Source organism: Mus musculus, chromosome 14, assembly GCF_000001635.26.
Source record: "Mus musculus strain C57BL/6J chromosome 14, GRCm38.p6 C57BL/6J".
Taxonomy (NCBI): Eukaryota; Metazoa; Chordata; class Mammalia; order Rodentia; family Muridae; genus Mus; species Mus musculus.
The window spans coordinates 123,163,796-123,189,032 of record NC_000080.6 but is presented as its reverse complement, the minus strand read 5'-3'; the positions used below and the strand labels follow the sequence as shown (position 1 = coordinate 123,189,032).

Here is a 25,237-nt window from a genome sequence, read left to right as displayed (position 1 = left end):
GGGAAATGAGAAAAAAAGAAAGAGACCATGTCTTCTTTTCTGTGTCCTCTCCTTCAAGACCCTCTGGGCTTATGGCATTCAACTCTTAATATACAGAGTGCTATACCACCTAGATATTATATTGCCTTGTGGCTCCTTAACACATTGTTTAATCTGTTCATTCAAAATTAGTGTAATACTTTTATGCACCATCTATAGCATGGTCCTCTAGAAACAAAGCCTGACACAAGAACTTTTACTTTTGTGATCTGTTGAGCAACAGATAAAAGAGAAAATCAAAGAGACTGATTTGACAGAACAGGACAACACACTTAGCAAGAATTCGACACCTTGAAGTAGGGGGAAAATGACACTCAGTAGGCCACAGGTAGCCATCAGTTGTGAACACCAAGATGCCCAACAACTGGGACAGGTGCACCGGCTCAGGAGAGGGAAAGGAAAGATGCATAAAAGAAAACAGGGGACAATCTTTAATGTTCTGCAAGAAAGACTCGGTGCTCCTCTATAATGCCTGACAAGGAGTTCCATGACGGATCAATGTGGGTTAACCTTTATTTTCTTTCTCATTATATTTTTAACCTCATGTAACATGGTAAATATGTTGTGTCATACATGAATATCATAATTATTTTAATATGTGTACAATTATTGTGAGCAGAGGTCAACTCTGGGTGTCTCCCTCAGTTTCTCACCACCTCGGGTTTTTTTGTTTTTGTTTTTGTTTTTGTTTTTTGTTTTTTTTTTTTGAGACATTGGTCCTGGAGTTCACTGTTTTGAATAGGCTGACCTGATCTATGAGCCCAAGAATCTGATTCCTCCATCACCATCAAGCTTACCTCAGTGCTGGGTGACAAATGCACAAATGTGCACAAATATGCTTTTATGTGGGTACTGGGGATCTGAACTCAGGTCCCTGTGCTTGGCTGGCAGGTAGTTTAACAACTGAGCCATGTCTTTGGGCTCCTCTACATGAGTAATTCTTTCTTACACTCAAAAGTAATAGTCTCTTCTACCAGAAACTAGATGTTACAACATACCATGAGAGTCACCCCCACCTTTCCCCATTAGGAGAAAAATTCCTTGCAATCTGAGCTCTCCCTCAGAATAAGCTTTCTGCAGTGCCCCTAGCTCTGATATTTGGTATAGCTATCTCCATCTTCTGGCATTTCCACGTTCACAGGGGAACCACATTAAAACAACTCTCTCTGGATTCACAACCTTGGCAACACGTTTTGAACCTTCAGTCTCCACACACAAGCTATTGACTACAGATGTGAGTTCATTTGGTTTGCTGAATATAAATAATTAAAATCCTACAGGGAGCATATTTTTACTTACAGGGCTCCATTGTTGTTCTTCTACCTGGTGAGAGTATGGCAAAAATTACATGAGTTTATTAAAAAAACAAAATGGATGGTTCCAGCTCTGTTCCTCTACCCCATGGAACGAAATCAAACAGCAGCTGCATAGAAGCAGGAGTCGGCTGTGGGGGAGGGGAGGGCTGGCTAACATTTGGAGGGATGGGCTTTCAGATTTGAGGGCTCCCTATTGTGCCCAGGGTGTTGTGGCCATCACTGCATCTTAGTGTGCAGATGTTCATGCTCTGAGCCGCTTCCAAGCCCAGCCTTCACCCTTGCTGGATGTTCTGTTTTATCATCCCCTCTTTATTTATGATCCCTCACATTTCCGACGACATAAGCGTACGCTGCTGAAGCCGTCAAAGCATACCCCCTACATACAAACTGATCTCCAGATTTCCAGCGAAATTGCCGCCTTTGTATACTTACAGACTGACGTGATAACTGAAAATAACTTCCATTAGCACTATAAAAACTCCAGCTGATACCAAATGAATTTCATTTGATACCAGCAGAGAAAAATATTGGCTACTGAGATATTCTTTGTTCATGGTTATTTACAGTTAGCTAGAATCCGTGTACAATCCAGCCAGGCAGACGGCTCCAAATGATCTTTCTTTTTGGACCTTGTAGGGATAGAAGGTCTTCTGCTAAAAGATTGGCTCACCTTCATTTGCTGAAATCCTAGGACCACTCACGTGGTACCTGCTCTGCCACAAAACATGGAAATGTCTAGTAATTAAATCCCCCAGAGTAAGATGTACACAGATGTTTAAGAGCCCTAGTGTCCCGACTCTAACTCTCTCCTCCCTATCTCTACAGTCTATCACCACACTGTTTTGTAAAACTTGAAAATGGTTGATAAAATAGACTATTTCCCCTTATCATGGTCCTGGTGTAAATATTACATAAATACTTCAAATGCACTTGACATCACCACTAAAAATTAAATGTCCATGCTTGTTAGGTTTCCTCCATATTGTTTACCGTATAAGAAATATCAGATTCCTTCCCTGGCCAGGAGAAGCCACTATCATGGAACTGCACACCCATTCTGGAGCTAGACATCCGGTATACAGGACTGAAGATAGAATAATATTAAATATTTTGAAAAACATACATATATATCTTCCTTTTCATAAGTTGCTTTCTTCATTCAACATTATTCAATTTTTAATTTCTCACTGTAGATACACACATAAAGTGCCATCTTAACTATTTTTATTTGTGTGACTCAGTGACATGAAATATATCCACAACAACATGAAACCATAGACCTCTAATTTCCAAAATGTTCCCCTTGTTCTAAACAGAAACCTTGTCCCTATTACCTAATACCTGTAATTCTTTCCTTTCTATGCTCCTGACAACTGCTATCTAGCTTTGTCTCCATCGTTGTGGTCACTCCAGGTGCCTCATATACATGAGATCATATAACCACCTGGTACTATTTCACTTACTATATTAACAAATTTCCCTGCACACTGGCTTATGTCACTCATCTTAAGTATTATATAGAATATTTAGCATATCGTAGACAACAATTTGTCCATAACTTTAATATTGTGGCATAACAAAAAGAGTTTTCCAGTGAACAGAGGGTCCACCATATGAAAATGGGCCTGCTAGCTTTCTCCACCTCTGCAGTCCACTAGGGCGTCACCCTTATTCACATTTTTCACATTCTGACCATCAGTAACTTATGGCTCTCTTTTCCGGGTCCTAGTTTTTCCCAACAGACTTTAATTTTTGATCTTTGACAACTTGATGGGTGTGAAATGTTACTTTTCCTGCTTTCCCTGATGAATACCACCAGGGCTCCAAGTGTCTTTGCATGCTTAGTAACCATTAAGTTTCTTCTCTTATGATGTGCCTGCTCATAGCCCTCACCCTCTTTTATATCCCTGCCCTATTGGTATCTCTAGATACACAGGCAGACCTTCTGAAAATAATCATTTAATAGTTGTATTTCAAGTGTCTTTGATAATTATCTCTAATGTCTCTATTTCCTGCTCCATTCACTTCTCCCATGACCCATCATGCATTTCCTTTTCTATTTGGATCGCACTGTCTTTGACTTCTTTATTATTATTATTAGATATTTTCTTCATTTACATTTCAAATGCTATCCCGAAAGTCCGCTATACTCTCCCCTCACCCTGCTCCCCAGCCCACCCACTCCCACTTCCTGGCCCTGGCATTCCCCTGTACTGGGGCATATGATCTTAGCAAGACCAAGGGCCTCTCCTCCCATTGATGGCCAGCTAGGCCATCCTCTGCTACATATGCAGCTAGAGACAGCTCTGGGGGGTACTGGTTAGTTCATATTGTTGTTCCTCCTATAGGGTTGCAGACCCCTTTAGCTCCTTGGGTACTTTCTCTTGCTCCTTTCTTATTCTATATTTTCCTGATTTCTAGTTTAAGCACTGAAGACCATGACCTTCCCCCTAAGAAATGCTTTCATCCACCCCATAGATCTGCTGTATTTTATTTTAAAAGACTGTGTGCTATGCCCTTGCAGCTGAACTCTGCTCCCTATCTGATTCCTTTTCCTCTGCTGTTCTGATGTAAGTTTGGACTTGACTGTTGGGCAATGACTGCACTGTGCACTGTACCACCTTGCAGCATCTCTCATGACTTGGGCAGTATGGCCGCCTTCACTCTCACTCTTTGGTTTTTATATGCTGTGAAACATTGTGTTTGAGTTTGATTTGCTTTATTTTTATTTTTCTACAATTTAGTTTTAAAGCACCCAGGGCAATGTTTTATTTCTTTTCCATTGGGAGGCAGGTATTATTTTAATTTTAGCATTTGTATCTCTTCTTGATATGGATTACTCTACGTCTATTGTGCCTGCCATCCAAGAATGTCTATCTTGAGCCTCATGAATGCTCTCAAAATCTCCAACTTGTGTCTGTTCCCATGTACTTGTATTTAATCACCAAAAAACAGCCTTTTCTTCTGAGTATCAGGTTCTAACCATGGTTTTTCACTCTTTCCTTTAAGCCTTTTGAGCATCCAAAAGACAGTGATAATACCACTCAGTGCCACAGCACTTGCCCAGGATTCAGAAGGCCCTGGCTGCAGTCCACATCATTGAGACAAGAACAGTAACAACAACAACAACAACAACAACAACAACAACAACAACAACAACAACAAAACCCAGAAAAACAAAACAAAAACAAAAAAACACAACAACATTTTAAATTACCCTTCCTGCTGCTCTTTTTCTTTTTTGTTTTGTTTGGGCCTGAAAATGCCCTGTCTCCTGACCCACCATCTCTTCTTTTCCCTTTGTAATTTGCAATTTTGGCATGTACATATATCCCAGGGACTGGAATAGGAGGACACTCCTCACCCCAGACATCCCAGCAGTGGTTACAGAGATAGTTCAGGTCACCTTCAAACTAATTAAATGAGAATCTCTGTGGATAAAGTCCAGACAGCATGCTTGAGAAATCTCTACAGCTGATTGCAGTTTGTATACAGGCTACAACCACAAACGACACACACCAGCCAGTATCTGCCTTCACTGCATTGTTGGCTGGGTTCACTCAACTGACACTCTCTGCTCAAAGTTTTATCCTTCATTTTGGCACCTGCAGATTCCCCTTTCCAGCTTTCAGTTTTTGATATACAGTGGGAGGGTGTTATGGTAAAGTATACATATATCATAACATTTACCATCTTTTTTTTTATTATGTATTTTCCTCAATTACATTTCCAATGCTATCCCAAAAGTCCCCCATACCCTCCCCCCCACTCCCCTACCCACTCATTCCCACTTTTTGGCCCTGGCATTCCCCTGTACTGGGGCATATAAAGTTTGCATGTCCAATGGGTTTCTCTTTCCACTGATGGCCTACTAGGCCATCTTTTGATACATATGCAGCTAGAGTCAAGAGCTCCAGGGTACTGGTTAGTTCATAATGTTGTTGCACCTACAGGGTTGCAGATCTCTTTAGCTCCTTGGGTACTTTCTCTAGCTCCTCCATTGGGAGCCCTGTGATCCATCCAATAGCTGACTGTGAGCATCCACTTATGTGTTTGCTAGGCCCTGGCCTAGTCTCACAAGAGACAGCTATATCAGGGTCCTTTCAGCAAACGCTTGCTTGTGTATGCAATGGTGTCAGCATTTGGAGGCTAATTATGGGATGGATCCCTGGATATGGCAGTCTCAAGATGGTCCATCCTTTTGTCTCAGCTCCAAACTTTGTCTCTGTAACTCCTTCCACTGGTGATTGTTTCCAATTCTAAGAAGAGGCAAAGTGTCCACACTTTGGTCTTCGTTCTTCTTCAGTTTCATGTGTTTTACAAATTGTCTCTTATATCTCGGGTATACTAAGTTTCTGGGCTAATATCCACTTATCAGTGAGTACATATCATTTGAGTTCTTTTGTGATTGTGTTACCTCACTCAGGATGATGCCCTCCAGGTCCATCCATTTGGCTAGGAATTTCATAAATTCATTCTTTTTAATAGCTGAGTAGTACTCCATTGTGTAAATGTACCACATTTTTTGTATCCATTCCTCTGTTGAGGGACATCTGGATTCTTTCCAGCTTCTGGCTATTATAAATAAGGCTGCTATGAACATAGTGGAGCATGTGTCCTTCTTACCAGTTGGGACATCTTCTGGATATATGCTCAGGAGAGGTATTGCGGGATCCTCTGGTAGTACCATGTCCAATTTTCTGAGGAACTGCCAGACTGATTTCCAGAGTGGTTGTACAAGCTTGCAATCCCACCAACAATGAAAGAGTGTTCCTCTTTCTCCACATCCTCGCCAGCATCTGCTGTCACCTGAATTTTTGATCTTAGCCATTCTGACTGGTATGAGATGGAATCTCAGGGTTGTTTTGATTTGCATTTCCCTGATGATTAAGGATGTTGAGCATTTTTTCAGGTGCTTCTCTGCCATTCGGTATTCCTCAGGTGAGAATTCTTTGTTCACTTCTGAGCCCCATTTTTAATGGGGTTATTTGATTTTCTGGAGTCCACCTTCTTGAGTTCTTTATATATATTGGATATTAGTCCCCTATCTGATTTAGGATAGGTAAAGATCCTTTCCCAATCTGTTGGTGGCCTTTTTGTCTTATTGATGGTGTCTTTTGCCTTGCAGAAGCTTTGTAGTTTCATGAGGTCCCATTTGTGAATTCTTGATCTTACAGCACAAGCCATTGCTGTTCTATTCAGGAATTTTCCCCCTGTGCCAATATCTTCGAGGCTTTTCCCTACTTTCTCCTCTATAAGTTTCAGTGTCTCTGGTTTTATGTGGAGTTCCTCAATCCACTTAGATTTGACCAGAGGTCTTAGGATCCCGTGGGGAATCCTGTGTGGGTCCTTGCGGGTATCCGGAGACTCCGCGGGCAAGGCACCCGGGTGCTGGAGTGGACAAGATTTACCATCTTAAAGATACAGTTTGGTTTGTACTTTCAATCCATTACAGTTAGGGAGATCACAGAAGCAGGAGCTGGAAGGAACTGGTCACATGTCATCCACGGGCAGCAAGCAGGATTGAAGAGTACTTGTGCTGGATTTATTGTTTTTGTTTTTCACAGTTCAGTGTCCAAAGAATGAGTGAGCAGGTCTCTCCACCTCAGTTAATCTAGTTAAGATATTTTGGGGCAGTGGTAGCACATGCCTTTAATCCAGGCACTCAGGAGGTAGAGGCAGGTGGATCTCTGAGTTTGAGTCCTGCCTGGACAGAGCAAGTTCCAGAACAAATAACGATATACAAAGAAGCCCTGTCTTGTGTGTGTGTGTGTGTGTGTGTGTGTGTGTGTGTGTGTGTGGGTGGGTGATATTTTCCACAAATTTATCTTCCAAGTGATTCTAAATCTCAGCATATTGGCAACTGAAATTAACCATTACATTTTTTTCTCATATCCTGGTACCTTAAATTCCAAGCAGAGCTATACAAGGACAAGCACCTCAGAGATACAAAGATAAAGGCTATTTTATTAAAGGTCTTTGCTATCAGTGTTGCTGCAATAAATGAGTCAAAGGAAATGGAAGAAGAAGCCAGCTTTTTGTCTTTCTCTTAGCTCTTTCCAGTCTTCAAAGAAATAGTAACATTTTCCTCAAGAGGCTGCTGCCTGACTGGTTGACATAATGGGTCCTGGTGGCCTTTAGGAACCTGCACCAGCACTTTTAGACCTCTTCAAAACTAAAAAATGGACACAGACGGTCTTTTTTTTTTTTCTTATTATTTCCCCCAAAGTTATTATAGTGATATTCTGGAAACTGATTTTAAAAGCATGCAATTTGCTCAATTCCCTGAAGTCAGGATATTATGTGATAATGTTCTCGTAAGAGGCGACCTATGCCCTCACTACCATGCATTCTTAATGAACAATTGGGAACAATAAGTTAAAAAGCTTTCATGGATGGACTGGGAGGCAGGAGAAGAACCCCTCAAATGTACAAGATTAACCCAATTTCTCACCTAAAATGAAAGAAAGACATGGTAGAGCCAGCTGCACTAGGTTAGAAGGTTGAAATGGTTTTATGTTAGAAGATGTGTAGACTGAAATCTTTGATCCTATGGAGCTCTGTCTACATCTGCACAGTGGTGCAAGGTGAAAGTAAGATGTATTCCCGTCTTCTCATGGAGCTAATCCAATGGAAGGTAGAAGTGTGGCAGAATAAGTCACCCTGAAGACACAGCCACCCTGAAAGGTAAGGGCTAGTGGCTTTGTATATTTATTCTAAACATACAATGAACTCAATAATGTCGACAACTCAATCACAAAAAGACAACTAACACAATTTACTTTTAATGCATGAAAAGCTTGAACTGGTGTGTCATACATAAATGCATACACAAATGCCCTGTACTCATACAAAGAGTGTTTAGCAACATTAGCCAAGAGAAATACAATAATGGGGACAATGAAATGTCACCAAGAGCACATGAAATGGCTGAAATAACCAGGGAGGATGGCAACAATTGCTGATGAATGTTACAAAGAACTAGAATTTTCACATATCATTGATGGAAATAGAAAATATCACTTTGAGTATTCTTATAAAATTAAACCTATACTTAACTTGTGATCTCAGTTATCTGGAATAATTTTTAATCATAAAAAGAAGAAAGCATATACCCAGATATTCAGCATATAAACTATGCATGAATATTTATGGGAACATTATTGTAATAACAACCTGAACCCAGAAGTGAATCACATCTCTATCAACCAAAGAAGGAATTTTAATGAACTATTTACACAATAGAATAAATATGATGAAAAATAGAAGAATCGTCAAACATTACTCTTAGAAAAAGAAACCCTAAATAAGTTTGGTTGGCAAGTTTGGATCTTGATGGTCACAAAATGACTGCCACAGCTATACTCAGGTCATCCAAGTAGAAGACAGATGTCCTTTCTTAGCAGACTTCCGCTTGATTTTCCCCTATACTAGGCCATATATCAATAACTCTAAAAGCCAGAGTCATAAAGAGTGACTCATTTATCCTGACTTAAGCTAATTTGGATTTCTCTGTTCAGAGATGGGTTATGTTCCCTCCTAAAGAAAAATTAGAATATAATGTCATCAAAGCAGAAGGAGATATGGATACTACATAAACAACTATAAAAGCCTAGACAGAATTCTAACATGAAAAGAAAACCACACAAATCCATTTCTATCTAGTATAGGAAACAGAGATGCTGGAGGGAAATGACCTACATCATTTTGTAGGAGCCACAAGAAGGCAGAACCTTCCCATACACAGAAACTAAGAAATCCATTCCATAGGAAAAGGAAAAAAATAATAGGAAATAAGATGTAATATAGCTGTTAAGACATGGGAACCAAGGATGGAGATGTTGGCATCAAGGGACAAGTCAAAGAGTGTAAAAGACAATGCAGAACACGTTAGGTTGAGCTGATACCAGCATCCCATGCTTTGGGAAGTCAAGATAAGGACAGTTTAGTCCTCAGGTCTGGGATGTGGGAACCCCAAGGTCAAAGTGCTGCTAATGTAGTTGTTTTTAAGAGCTGCTCCCTGGATAGAGATCACCTTCTGAGCTTCTTCCTGAATAGAGCCACCCTCTGGATTACTCTCCTCATCTCACATCACCTAGATGATCTTCTCAAGGCTACATACAGTCATATTGGAAGTTGAAGCTTTGGTATATGCATTTTGGAGAGGTAAAAATTCAGTCCATTACAAATGGTAAATTATAAGCTATTTAAAAAGCTATGTCCCATTGCAAATGAACTCACTAACACCAAGATATTTCTCCACATGGAACATTGAATTCTATTGTGAGAGAAAACATGATGGCCATCCTTGGGACAGAATAAATCCACTTTCTTTCCCTCCACTTCTGCCAACAGGCTGACCTGAGAGATGACTGGGTTATTAACACCCCTGCCCATGTCTGCATTAATTAGCCTTCTATATACTACTACCACTTCATCCAACACTTCCTGTAGCCAATGCCATGTTTACAAGCAGAACACATTGGTTGACATATAGTGATTAAGTTAATGACTAAGGGAAAATATCAGAAACCCCACAGATATTACATGCTATTATTTGTGTCTATAAATGTTTAGACAGCTTGTGGAAGTTTTCTCTGACACCATCATTAAAATGTACACTCATCATTAAAGTGTACACCTGTACTCCTAGCAAGAAGCATTCTTTTTCCTTGCTCATGGGAATATCCTGAGACCAAGCCATCCAGATCTCAAACTTCTCTGCTTCATGGTCCAGTTCATGACCCATGCAATGTAAAGAATATAACAACTTTCCTTCTAATTGTGTCATAAGGAAGATCATGGACACAGATCCCTTAAAGATCTTTTAGCAATTTCTCACCTCGGTGGAGGTCAAACTCTCCACTTCCAAGTGATACAATTCTTAAATTCTAGTAATTAGGGTACAGATGCTGCATTGTCTCAGCACCCCCAAGAAGGTCCCAAATGCCTTGTCAATAAACACCTGAGGTCTGACTAAGGGCTGCTTGGTTTCTTCCTCATCCTTCTGAGTAACAAAGAGTAGCCAGAAGGCCAGCTATACCTCAAATGTTATCAACAATTTAATCAGCATTCATACAAAATCATCTATCTATTGTGAGAGAAAACATGATGGCCATCCTTGGGACAGAATAAATCCACTTTCTTTCCCTCCACTTCTGCCAACAGGCTGGCCTGAGAGATGACTGGGTTATTAATGCCCCTGCCCATGTCTGCATTAATTAGACAGAGCACTGTACTAGCTTAGGGGAAACAGAAGTAAGGATAGAGAGCCCTTCCTTTAAGGTGCTCAAAATGCCACTGAAATAAATGAGCGAGCACATTGAAGGGGAAAGGTGGGGCTTTATTTCCAAAGAAGACGAAATAATTCAGCTGGGCAGGAAGTACATGAGATACGGCTTCTCAGGGGAGCAGTGTTTAAAGAGAATATGGAATGAAAAGGCAAGCTTTGTCTGCTGACAATGAAAGAAGTTTACTGTGGGTCTAAACTTTGGGACATCTAGGAATCATGCCATAATTCATGTAGCCATACAATTATAGTGGAAGGTAGATGATGCTAGGCATGTTCGAGGTACATGCAGCCTGTAGAAAGCTGAATTTTTATATATGCAACATAGATTGGAAGTCTGAGCTAGAGGACTTGTAGAAGAGATGGCTTAAGACAAATTAGGGGACAGGATGGAAACATCCAAAAGAGATGGGCAGAAGGAAAACATAAAATGTCCCATGGCAGCTGGGCAGTGGTGGCGCACGCCTTTAGTCCCAGCACTCGGGAGGCAAATGCAGGCGGATTTCTGAGTTTGAGGCCAGCCTGGTCTACAAAGTGAGTTCCAGGACAGCCAGGACTATACAGAGAAACCCTGTCTCGAAAAAAAAAAAAAAAAAAAAACCTAAAAAAAAAAGGTCTCATGGCATCTCTATCTTTATATTACATTTAAAATTGCCCCACCCAACTCCATATCCCCACTTTCTTCCCCTCTCTATCTTCATTTGCATGCTATAATGACTTCACGATGACACAGCCTGGGACTCAGGAGATCATCTTAATTCATCTTGTTCTGACATCAACTATATCTGAAAAATCTCTGATTCCCATCCTGCTGAGCACCTCTTAGACATGTTTAGTCTTTTCAACTTCTGGGTCTTTCTGAGTTTCACTTGATCATATACTGCTAGGAAAATGGGATAAGTAAGAAATACCTACTCTTTGGTGGTCTGGAAGTCAGTTTATTATAAAGACTTCACCTCCTGATTAACTACGAAAGACTGATGACTGTGTACCTTGTTCACCTATGACACAACCAGCTACAGATATCTCAGTTCTCATTCCTTGCTTCACAACAGTTAGACAAACTCCCCAATAATCAGTCCAAATAAAATGGCCTCCAGTTAGACATGATCAAAATTTCGTTAAGTTTCTTTCCTGCTCCAAGCTCCTAAATGTGGACCCAACCTTACTTAGCCTGTGCAAAATATGACCACTACCTAATGTCCTCTCCTCAAACCATGCTGACCTCAAGGAAAGACATACCTGATTCACTTCCAATGTCTGATCACTCTGACACTGCAATTCACCCCATTTTCTTGCACCCATTCCACTCTTGATCAAGTTCTCATTAGCTTACCTCAAGGCACTATGATAGACTCTAAACTTCTCTAGCCACCTCCTTTCTGGAGGGCTTCAAGCACACTCCTCACACACAAGACTACAACAGAGGAGCTCTGCCTACCTCTCCAGCCTTGTCTCTTACTATCCTTCTCCTCATTCAGGCCTCTCTTGGTTCCTTAAATACACTACACTCATGCTTTGGGCCTTTAAAAAATACCCAAAATGCTCATTAGAAACATACTCAGATGTTACACAGATGCTATAAATACTAGAGAGGGAAATCTTGATATATCAAATGGAGAGTTTTAAAAATAGATAAATTGCAAGGGAAAGACAAGGAAATGATGCAAAAATGTGGAAAATCTGAGGCATCAAAACGAGATGCTACATACATATCAGAAAGTAACAAAATGGAGACCTCAGCGTAGATCTGACCAGGCCAAGCACAGAATCAGTGAAATTACATATGACAGCATAACCCCCAAATCTGAAACATAAAACAATAATGAGTGAAAAGAGAGAACAAAACTTTCAAAGTTTTATCAAATGAGACTGAGTAGGAGCGGGAGGATTGATAGCCCAAGGGGTGGGGGGACAGAGAGACTGTAATAGAGGTATAACTGTATTTATGAGAACAAGTAAAAGACTATAAAGGTACATCTCTGACTCACAACCATCTGCAACTCCTGCCCCAGGAGACCCAGCAACCTCTTCTGGACTCATGTGCACATACCACACACAGAAGTACACATAAGCATACAATTTTAAAATAGTAAAAATAAATCTTTAAAAATGTTTTAAAAATATTATTTGAAAATATTATGTCTGGAAACTTTCCAAAATTAATGACAGGTCCTAAACCACAGATCCAAGAAGGTGTCAGAACACCAAATAGTATAAATTCTTAAAATGTCTATACACCAATCTTATTCAAAATTCACACACACACACACACACACACAGAGAGAGAGAGAGAGAGAGAGAGAGAGAGAGAGAGAGAGAGAGAGAGAGAGGACAGAACAAAAACATACAAGAAAACTTTATCTGCAGTTATACACAGCAAGAAAAATGTTTACAATGTTGAAAAAGAAAAAAAAATCTCACCAGCCAAGAATATAGTCTATATTTAATAAGACTAATGGACAAACTGAAGAAAAATGTGTTGCTAATAGAATTATGAAATGGTAGGACACCTGTGAAAATGATTGGCAGTTTCTTGAAAGTGACCTATAGAATTCCCATGTACCCCAGCAGTAACAAACTTCTTTTCTTTATAAATTAACTCAGCTTCAAGTAGTTTGCAATAGCAATAGACTAAAACAATGAGATCTGACTTACAAGACTCTCTCAAGGGCATTAGCCCTGTCTTAGTTAGGGTTACTATAGCTGTGAAGAAACATAATGATCTAAGGCAAATTGAAAGGAAGGGGTTTATTCACCTTACACTTTCACATCATGGTCCATCATTGAAGGAAGTCAGGGACAGGAACTTACACAGGGAAGAAGCCCAGAAGCACGAGCCTTCAGGCAGGATGCAGAGGCTATGAAGAGATCCTGCTTACTGAGTACTCCCCATGCCATGCTCAGCCTGCTTTCTTATAGAACCCAGGACTACCAACCCATGGATGGCAACACTCACAATGAACTGGGCCCTGTCACACCAATCACTAATTAAGAAAATGTGCTATAAACATGCCTGCAGCCCAATCTTATGGAACATTTTTCTCAAATGAGGGCCCCTCCTCTCAGATAACTATAGCTTGTGTCCGGTTGACATAAAGGAGCCAGAACAACCCCCAACTGTCAATGAGGCTGATGCCTTTGTCTTCACTCAGAACTTGCTCTGGAAGGCAGGTGGACTAAACTTGCAGCTGAAGGACAGCCATAATTTGAGCCAAGAGCTGAGGAAAACTTGACAGTTGGATGCCCTTTGATGGATATAGATGGATTAATTCTGTTTAGTTTAAAGTATTGAGAAAAGAAAGTCTTTGAAACTCATGTGTCAAGTAAGATCTTCAAAGACAGTGGGGTAGGACTTTGGGTGTCTTTAATCTCCTTTTTCCTGAGCACAGGAAGCAATAGAGACCTTCTCTCAACCCATGGCAGACCTCCAAAGTCTACACAGTGGGTTTTAGGGGAACCTAACATTAATTTCTAAGCAAACATTGCTGTTAGAACTATATAAAATGTCCAGAAACATCCACAATAGTTCACAATACTGCTGGCTCTTTTCATTTTTTCCTGTTTCCACATACAGCCCCCAAAACTTCAGAAGTATTTATGAATATGTTCCCAATTCTGATGTGCTATAATTCCAAAGGCTGGAAACAAAGATAAAAATATTTATCATAATGCAAATATTAATACTTCAAATGAACAACTCAAAGACCATCTGGAACTTACATCCTTGAATGCTCCAATAATTACAACGACTGTGACTGCATCATTCTTGTGCCTTCAAATGTTCTTTCATGGGATTGCCACACTTTATAGATACTGTTTCAAAGGCATTAGAGCAGAGATACAAGTGAAAATTCCAAACCTTTAAAGAAAAAAAGGTAGGATAGGGGCATTAAGGTAGGTTAGCTTAGAGTGAGGAAACAAGTTCTCAGAGTTCACAGGTAACTTGAGGAACAATTTTCCAGTAAGAGCTAACTGGTTCAGAGTGCCATTCTTTATAATTTATTCTTGGTGCACTCTTGCAACCACAGCTTATCCCAGCTATGAAGGGCTACTTTCACACTGTTTTCACCCGATCAGGAGCAGACTAGGTACTAGACACTGATCTTAGACTGGAAAGTAACCCTACAGCTCCGAAGGATTGGTTGCCTGAAGGTATTGATTCTAAGATGACAACTTAGGTATCTCTGTCATTACTATAATAATTCTCATGGTAACCCGTCTTTTTTTTTTTTTTTTGCCATATCTTTATAGCTTGAAACCAAATGTAATCTTTATTCCCATCACCATAGGACATGAGTTGTTTGCTTTCATTTGCAGGAAAAGGAAATTTCCTTTAAATCTCATAGGGAAAGGAAAATGGAAACTCAGCAGGGAGAAGGGGTTTTCTGGAGCTTAGATTAGGACATATCCATTTGTCACATGATCACGTACTGACCACTACTCTCTTTACTTAGTGTTCCAAATAGTTTTTCAGTGGAAGGGGTGGGAGAAAATCATCTCAGCCTCTCTTGATTTCCCATATAAGGCATCCAAGACCATGCTGGAGGAGGGTTGCAGAGAAGGCTAAATACCATCTCAACCTATTTTGCTTTGTAGTTAGAAGCCAGTAAGAAAAGGCAAAAAAATTCATTAGTGCAAGTGGCTAATTAGCACATCAGGTAAAGGCAACCACAGTGAAATGCAACTCAAAGCAGTAGGTTAGAATATACAGATATTGAGCAGGGAGCGATGGATTGACTGGTAAATGAGAAGATTGACTGGGAAAGAGAAAATAAAGTGATATTGGCTTCCAAGAGTCTGAAAGTGGGGAAGAGAAATCAATAGGAGGAAGCTGACTGGGTGATACTTTGTGTTTAGAGCTGCCACTGGTAAGAGTCAAGAGCTGTGGGAGCTGGGGTGGGGGGTGCCTCAACCAGTAAATTACTCACTGTACAAGCAAGAGGACCTGAGTCAATTCCCAGAAGCCATGTGAAAAGCCTGGCACGGTGTGTATGCCCATAATGCACCACTGCATAGGATCCCTGGGGATCTCTGACTAGCCTAATTGGCATGCACCCAGTTCCAGTAAGAGAACTCGGAAGAAAAAAAGAAAAGTGGCCTTTGATCTACACACACACACACACACACACACACACACACACACACACATTGAATACATGAAAAATAAGAATTAAGAAGTCTAAAGTTGGCTGCTGAGAAGTTTTTACTAGACCAACAAGGTGAAGAACAGGGAGTGGCTTTTTTCAGCACTTCTTACTGCATTGAGCTAAAAATGAAGAAGCTTTTTGGGATAAAATAGTCTGGTTTTCTTCATGGTTTTGGTAGCTCCTCTGCCCCAGAGTTCCTATGATTTTTTTTTTCCCCGAAGCAAAAGACTCTAAATATTAACCTTCGTGAGGATATAAGCTTTCACACCATTCAACCAGTCTCTACTCAGTGGAAAATGTGCCTGTCCCTAGTCACAAAGGAAGAAACCGTCAGATACAGGAGATTGGCAGGCTATCTTCCGGGACAAACTGCCCACGGCCTGTGTTTCACATGGGGAAAATCTCTTTAAACCATGAAGAGGGAATGTCTAATATTTAAAAACTAAATCCCCATTATTAACACACCCAAGACCCATACAAAAATCCCAATAAAAATCTGCTCTTTTCTCTACCTTGGGCACTCTGTGTTTCCCAAGCCAGACCTCCCTTCTTTTCTGGGCCTCTTTTCTTTCTAGCTAAAACATTTGGCCAGGGAGCTCCTGCTCATTCTGTTCCCATGCTTATAATCACCAAGGCACCTTTTCTCATACCAGGGATCACCTGGAGTCATGGCAATGTTGGGTTTTTGAGAGAGATATAGCCCTTCTCGTGGTGAAATTTTGAGCTTAACTTGGGGAAGTAGTGTGCTGGATGGTCACTGTCACCAAAGCCACCCTGAGCCAGTGGCTTCTAAATTTATTGTCTTACATAAGAAAATTAAAGAACCAAACAAAAACTGAGCAGAGAGAATGTGGTAGATCTATAAGGGAAATATGAAAAAGATCCTTAGAGTATAAAAGAGTCTCTGAGGGAGAAAAAACAAATCTGCTGCCCTACCCACTCCCCTTTATGGGTTTTAAGACTGGCGTGGAATTGGGAATAAGGCCATTTTTTATTGAGATTGGTCATTTTTGAGGACTTAACTATTAAGGATTCTACCTTCCTTCTCTTCCCTGGGCTGGAGAATCAAGCAAGAGAGTGGTCATGTGTGACTTCCTCAGGATTCACCATGAGTCTAACCATTGTTAAGGAGAGTTTAAGTCCTCCCTCAGCTGTAGGGCTGGCTCATGCCTCGGATAACAGGATGATTCAACATCCCTGTGAAGGAGGAAATAAGGAAAGTTAGTGAAGAGCTTTAACTAGGGAATAGAGGGAGAGCAATTTGGAAGGAGAAGAAGGGAGAAGTAAATAGCATTAAAGATGTTTGAAAAGCCATAGGGATCATATTATTTTTATTTTCCTAAAACTACATATAACACACATAAGGAGATTATATATATAATATATATATATTTTATATATATATAAAATGTCTTTCTTCAATCTAGTCACCTTGTGTTGAAATGAATAGTACCTCTTTTACTCCCCAAAGCAAATATTGACTAAACATTTGGAAAATATATTCTGTAATTAGAGAGACACTAATTCCTCTGGGAGTACCCCATCAGAGATTAAAATTCTAAAAAACTATTATAAGAAAATGGAAAGTCATTCATTATAACAAAAAAAATGCAAAATGTTCTGCTTTGCACACTTAACAAATACTTATGAGGTGGAATATTTAATCTTAGGGTCAAATAGATTCCTCTTATTTCTACGAGTTCAGCAAAATTTATTCTAGCTCTTAAGATTGCGTTGTCTCAATTTGTCATTCCTGACTGTTCAAATTGCAGCTCTTACAAGCTTGCTTCCCATGGTCAGGCTTTGAATTCTCCCATTCTTTACTCACGTGTACACTAATCTTTCCTGTTACTATCTCTTGCACCTTCATATGTTTGGACTTCCCAAAGTAACTGTGGCTGGGCTCCACCCCTGCATTCACACTCCTGAATAGCCCTCTTTCTTTGAGTACTTGTTCATTTCCAAGAAAAATATGGCAGAAGTTATGGGAAAGAATATGGGCTACTAGGCTGTAAATACTGGCTTCCAGCCTGGATGCCCTTTCATCCTCTTGTTTGCTCTTTCTAGGAGAAGCCAGTTAGGAGGCCCAACTGGCAGGGGATTAAAGAGTTACTGGCTTTTTAGTCAAAAGCCAACAGGAAACAGGTCCTTACTTCCATAGACCATGGAATGTTGAAGGTGCTAATGTCACCATAAATAAGTACAGAAGCAAAATTTCCTTCCATCCAGTCTTCACATGAGACTGCTGCCCTGGAAGACATCTAGAGTGTAGTGTTTTGGGGAAGAGTAAGACAAGGGTCACTCAACTAAACTGCAACAAACTCTCCAGCCACAGAAATGATGAGATATTAAACGGTTGATGTTTTAACATATTAATTATGAGAGTACCTCATACAGAGCATAACTAATGCTTTTAAGTTTTGTCCAGTTCCATACTGTACACAGGCAATTCACACACACCAGATTTAGCACCATGGTGGCTGATAAACCCTAATATGAAATCCTACCATTAGTCTGCACTTCACAAATGCTGAAGACTAACAAGGGTGCGTCTGCTGCCCAGTGCACTGGCTGCCACACTTTGTTTCTTGTATCCTCAAGATTCTGATACTAGTTTCTGGGCCCAGTTGAGTCTCTATGGAGAGCAAAAACAATTGGCAAGTGCCTGGATTGACTTCTTCCTATTTCATTTTTCAGAAGAGTTAGCTATTAAATCTTCCATCTCCGTCCTTCCTACCATGCCTAGTCAGCTAGACAACAGTCTCAAGTTCAATTCAGAGTTTCATATTCAAATCTTCTATTTCTAATGCTTTTTCTTTTCTTCTTTTCTCTGTCTGTATGTATCCTATCTGTGCATGTGTAAGCAAATGTGTGTGTGTGTGTGTGTGTGTGTACATGTATATGGAGGCCAGAGAACAAGCTAAGGTTTAACTCCTTGGACACTGCTTTTTTGTTGTTGGTTTTTTTGAGACAGGGTCTCTCACTGGCCTAGAGCTCACCAATTATTCTAAGCTGGCTGAATAGCAAGTCTCAGGCATATGTTTATCTCTATCTCCCCAGTGCTAGAATTACAAATATGTAATACCTCACCAGGGGTTTTTATGTGGATTCTGGAAAATCAAACTCAGGTCCCAGTGCTTGCAAGGCCAGAGCTCTTGCGTCTAAGCCATCTCTCTAAATGGTAATGCTTTTATGTGCTTTTGTCATGAAAGTAAAAAAAACAAATTTGGAAACGCTTGCACATTTCTATGGCAGTGTGAAAAATACAAAGGCAAGCACATTCAAAGATCCCCTTGTTTGCATTCAAGAGTTAATATTGGTTAAAAATAAATAAACAAACACCTACGGCCCTACAAGGCGAGATAGAAACAGTGAGCCGCAAGGAGCTCTAGAAAGCTCAGGTGTTACACAGCAGTGCTGGAAATTTTATGCCAAAAGCCAGACTCATGACTATGGTGAATGCTGTGCCTTACCTTCCTATCCGAACAATTCTCCAACACTCTGAGTGTTCCTGCATCCATTAGTGCTTCACGCTGGAAAGTCTGACTATGGCAGAACAATGCCAAAATCTCATCACACCCTGAACTCGGCCTTTCAGCCAGAGACCTGGAAACAGAGAATACCATTCAGGAGAACACAGAACAGAAGGTGGATTTTTTTACTCTCTTAAGGGAGAGGAACAATACACAAGCTAAAAGGAGAACTCCTTTCAGAAAAGGAAATGGCCTTTGCCTGCTGATAATAAACTATTGTAAACACCCAGATTCCATGTCCCAAGGTTAGACCACCTCAGGATCTATTGCTGAAACACCATGACCACAGTGACTTGGGGAGGAAAAAAAATATTTGGTTTAACTTACAGATCACTATTTGTCAAAAAGGAAGTCAGGACATGAATTCAAACAGGGCAGGAACCTGGAGGTAGGAACAGAGGCCATGGCAGAATGTTGCTTCCTGGCTTGCTCACCCTGCTTTCTGATAGAACTTACACCAAACCAGGGATAGCACCACCCACAATGAACTGGGCCCTCCCCTATCAATCACTAAGAAAATGCTCTACAAGCTTGCCTGCAGCTTGATCTTATGAAGGCATTTTCTTAATTGAGGTTCCCTCCTCTCAGATGACTTTAATCCAGCATCCTTACCACACGTGAGGGTAAACCACCCTGCAAATAGCCAACTAGAGAAGCCACAGGAGAAACAGACAAGTTCCACCTGTTGCAATAGTTTTCTAGATTGTGATGGCACACACTAGTAGTATAAGTTGAAGAGATGGAAGTAAGCCCGAGCTACACAGAAATATACACATATGCACATACACTCAAGTTGATATGATATGATAGGCATGACTGGCTGTCTTCATGTTACAGATTAGGGACCTGGTCTCAATCTGAAATATTTAGCTACCTTCATACCATGATGATGTGGTAGAGCCATCCACTCTCTGTTTGATTAGACACTGATTTGTCCCTAAAGAAAAATATTCTCTTCTCTGCTTATCTGCTTACCTTGGAAGTGTGGAGTTAATTTCTTTCCCAGCCTCTTGGTGATGCAATGGAGTTGAGAAACACACTGCTGACTACAATAAATAATAAGTCTCACTTTTCCTATGGGTCAAACTGAGCTGCGCTGAGATTCTTGGTTTGTTATTGATGTTCACACCAAAATCTATAGTGATTTAAGTATACTACAGCACATGTAAAAACTGACTGTCAACAAGATATTTACTAGATTACTTGGGTAAATACTAACTATATGGTGTCTCTATTTTGCCTTTCTACCTTTAAATGATTCACACACACAAAGGATCATAACCTAAGCCATTACCATACTTCCATTTACAGTAAAGTCCTTGCCAGATCAATGTTCAAAAAAATGTGGTTCACCAACATGTTTCTCCTCCTCCTCCTCCTTCTCCTCCTCCTCCTCCTTTCTCTCTCTCTCTCTCTCTCTCTCTCTCTCCCCCTCTCCCTCTCCCTCTCTCCCCCCCCTCTCTCTCTCCCTCTCTCCCCCCCCCTCTCTCTCTCTCTCCTTCCCTCTACCTCTATTGCTTGCTTGCTTGCTTGCTTGCTTTCTGTGTAGCTCAGGTTACCCTCCATCTCTTTAACTTATACTACTGGTGTGTGCCATCACAATCTACTTTTTATTGTTTGTTTATACTAAAAGGAAGAATTTATTTTTGAGAAAATATGATTAATCACAGGGGCAGGAAGAAGAACCATGCCTCTTTGTGAATTGTATTCCTGAATAGAAAACTATTGTAACAGGTGGAACTTGTCTGTTTCTCCTGTAGCTTCTCTAGTTGGCTATTTGCAGGGTGGTTTGTCCTCATGTGTGGTAAGGATGCTGGATTAAAGTCATCTGAGAGGAGGGAACCTCAATTAAGAAAATGCCTTCATAAGATCAAGCTGCAGGCAAGCTTGTAGAGCATTTTTCTTAGTGATTGATAGGGGAGGGCCCAGTTCATTGTGGGTGGTGCTATCCCCTGGTCTGGTGTAAGTTCTATCAGAAAGCAGGGTGAGCAAGCCAGGAAGCAACATTCTGCCATGGCCTCTGTTCCTACCTCCAGGTTCCTGCCCTGTTTGAATTCATGTCCTGACTTCCTTTTTGACAAATAGTGATCTGTAAGTTAAACCAAATAATTTTTTTCCTCCCCAAGTTACTATGGTCATGGTGTTTCAGCAATAGCAATAGAAACCCTAATTAAAATAGTAGGACTGTTTTGTGATTCCCACATTAACCAATCTCTTCTGTATATCTTATATAATACACATTTCATTTTATTAAAAATAAAATTGGTTTCTGGTTTTCTCAAAAGTTCCCACAAATCTATCACACACATGTTTGTTTGTTTGTTTGTTTTTTACTTTATTCCTAGGTAGTTTGAGAACAGAAATTTGGATATCTAGCACCTAAATAAACAGCAGGCGGTGTCCTGGCTGCCTATAATTCCAATATATGGGAGGTGGAGACAAGGAATTACTGGCAAACTGTTGGAGCAGCCAAATCTGGCAGCTTTGGGTTCAAATGGTAGAAATTGCCAAAATATGGTAAATAGAAATCATAGAGTATATCTTATGTCAACCTCTAGCCTCCACACATGCACATACACACACATACCTGCACTATAACATACATGACAAACCACACATATCTGAATGTGTACACACATACACATACACCATACACATACACAGGCAAAAAAAAAAAAAAAAGGAAATGGAAAGGAAGGAAAAAAAGCCTTCAAAATGTGTCAAATGTGAGCTATCTAAAATATCTAGGACATTAAATATGCACACAAATACACAAAAATGACTTTTATTCTGCCCCTTAGTTTGCTTTTGAACTTTCACCTTGACAATGAGCTACACTTTGCAGGGAAAATACTTATGAAGATGCTATTCATCTGTCACAGAATATTCAAGAACGCAGTTTTCTAGGTGTATTCAGGCATGAGCTGGCATGCCTGCTTTTTGTGGTACCTTAAGGCTTTAGCCCATTAACCACTGCTCTAGACAAGGGTTTTAAATGTTTCTAAAGAGGGCTAGATCTTAAACTTTTCAGGCTTTGAAGAATAGTTTTAATGTATCTATCCAATTCCAATAGAATAATTTTGAAAATATGATGGGGCTGGAGAGATGGTTACATGGATAAGAGCACTGGTTGGTATTCTAGATGACTGAGGAGAACCCACATCCACATTTCGGAGATCACAACCACTGATAACTCCAGCTCTAAGGGATCTGATGTCTTCTTCTATCCTGCAGGGGTACCCTCATATGGATGTGCATATATATATATATATATATATATATATATATATAGGCACACATACACATATGTACATAAGGTTTTAAAAACATAAAAACAAAGTACTGTAGTGGAGGTTCTAATAAACTTTCTTTACAAAACACAAACAAACAAACAAACAAACAAAATGTAATACTTGTTAAACAAGTAAAAATAGACCAAATTTTGACCCTGGACCATAACTTATCAATCCCAACTCTAGTATCATAACCTTGTTACCACATATGGCATTTTGCATTTAAATAAAGATAAATGAAATTGTAAATTCAAGTTTTTGTTGTACTAGACACATTTTACTGCACATGACCAATGGCTACCATATTGAAACATAGAATATTCCCATCATGCCAGCACAGAAAACTTTTCCCTCAATATCTTTAGACTACATTTGTGTTCTTTACATAAGAGTGGGGGTAGCATTTTATTCCTTAAGCTGCTATATCCTAGTCATTCTTAACACTTACTCAGTGTGAATGATTTGTTAAAACATTGAGTAGCCTGAAGGTTTCATATTCTGCAAAAAGTTGCCATGGTGTGATTTTAAACATTTTCATTTTTACCAGAGATGAAGTCTTAAAAAGCATGTGAAAATTTTACATAGAACACTTGATAATGGCAAACGAAATCTATCCATACACTAAAGAGTTGGTTGGTTTCCATTTATCTCTAAAAAGCACCCACACATACCATGAGACTAAAGTTCAAAACACAGTTGTTTTAAGTGTCTAAAAGTGGCAAAAGCAGGCAAGACAAAAAGATACCTAATGCAAATGTCTAAGAGATATATATCACTCGGAGTTACCATCGAGTGTCAGAACCATCTGAAAGGAAATTTTTCTAAATATTACTTCCCAATAGCAGGTGTAGGCAGCAGCAATGTGGTCTGTCCTGAAGTTTGCTCTTGGTTGTCTTAAGAGCCAAGGAGTTACTGTGTGGGTCACAACAAATACAAGTTCAGTCATGAGTTCCTTGAGTTTGGGTCCTGACCAAACATGAGATATGACAGCAACAGCAATTACATGTTTGTTACATGGTGTCATGATTAGAATACAGGCTCATGTGCATAAAAGCATGATGGAAGAATTAAAGAGAATTATCGATGACAGTAAAATTCCCAAAGAATATGATGTATGGCCTCCTGGCCAAGTAGGTTATCCATTGTGGTCCCATCCTGATCAAACTGCCTAGCAAGACTCTTTCACAATATTCTCCCTCTAAATATCAATCCAATGATTTAGAAGGCTTATGATTATTTAACTGTCTTGTCCAGAACTGACACATTTAGTCTTAAATCTTACTGGGTTTCAAATTAATCCAACCTGTGTTTAATACTGTTGCAGATATGAAGGGCATGGGAATAGTTTTTAGTGGCATAAAACAACCCAAAGATATATTACACCTCTGTAGATGAGAAATGCCACTTAGCTTCCGCTGGGTGAAGTTCATCTCATGCTGGCTGGGTGTGTTCCATTTGGAAGTCTCCGGGGTAGAATCACACCCTTCCCTTTTTTCACTTTCTAGGCTACACTCAGGATTTTGTGCCTATTCCATCTTCAAACTCAGCCACATAATGCTGAGTCCTTCTCACTATGCCATCCTTCTGGGCTTCTTCTGCTTCCCTTTCTACTTAAAAACAAACAAACAAACAAAAAACTTATGTATTCCATTGGGCTCTCTCAAATAACTGAGAATAACTTCCTTGTTAAAAGAAAGATCAGAATGTTATGAGATAATAGGATCATGACATTTTTCTTCTTTGTGCTTTTTCATTTCATTCATACAAACTTCATACCTCCTAAGCAGACTTAATGCTCACTTATAATTGCTTTTTGTCTGGAAAATGCACATCCCAAGCAAAGCAGAACAAAACCCTGAAACAGTTCAGATTCAGCCAATTCCTGAGAATCTCCCCAGCAGCCCATGAAATGCAAATACAGAAGCAGCCGGTCACAGCAGAGGTGATACACACTCATACTCTCAAAAACCTGTGACCACCCCCAAGAGAAGTGGGGATCGAGAGTCTGAGAGCAAGGCAGTTTGCATATTGATTTTGAAACCCACACTACGCCAAGAGATCAAAGAAAAGTGGTGTTCAGTTAAACTTAGCGCAGAGGGGGCCAACAGCCTCATTCCAGGCTGCATAATTTCATAATTAAAGATCAGGGGTGGCCACAATAAATAGCATGACATTAATCAAGTCTTTTAAATGGCAGTGTACAAATCAATCTTTCTCATTTCAAAGAAACTTTGACAACTTCCAAAAGGCATCATCTCATGCAAATGGTGTGCTGTATTATAACTGTTTAATTAACTCTGGTATCAAAAGACAGATGTGGCTCCAGAGGGAGTCCTGATATCTCACACGAAGACAGCTGCCTGCACGTGATCACGGCCCCACTCACTATGCCACAGCCACCCACCCTGTCCCCTCAGTAAGCTCCTTTCATCCTCCCGATCTGCTTCACTTTCATAAAAATGAGAGCATCTTTGCAGGAGCTTGATGAGATTTGATGAAGTTTCTGGAGACACACTTTGAAGATGAAGGCAGTGAGCCTTTCTCAAAAAACAAGTAATATGCATGTGTGTGTGTGTGTGTGTGTGTGTGTGTGTGTGTGTGTGTGTGTGTGTGTGTG

At 40.1% G+C, this 25,237-nt stretch overlaps 2 long non-coding RNA genes across 4 annotated transcripts in view; both read right to left on the bottom strand.

Moving 5' to 3' along the window:
• Gm33906 overlaps positions 1-25,237 on the bottom strand; it is a 221,721-nt gene that overhangs the window by 75,970 nt on the left and 120,514 nt on the right. The gene's annotated exons all lie outside the window — the stretch shown is intronic.
• AA536875 (expressed sequence AA536875) lies at positions 12,857-20,530 on the bottom strand. Of its 3 annotated transcripts, none has more exons than NR_045145.1 (5): positions 20,303-20,530; positions 19,655-19,709; positions 19,268-19,400; positions 14,368-14,506; positions 12,857-14,285 (listed from the first exon to the last, which is right to left on the bottom strand). It is a non-coding gene; the product is annotated as an expressed sequence AA536875 (long non-coding RNA). The 3 variants fall into 3 exon arrangements; NR_045143.1 differs by lacking the exon at positions 20,303-20,530 and adding an exon at positions 16,833-16,991 and having other exon boundaries at positions 19,655-19,847; NR_045144.1 differs by lacking the exon at positions 20,303-20,530 and having other exon boundaries at positions 19,655-19,847.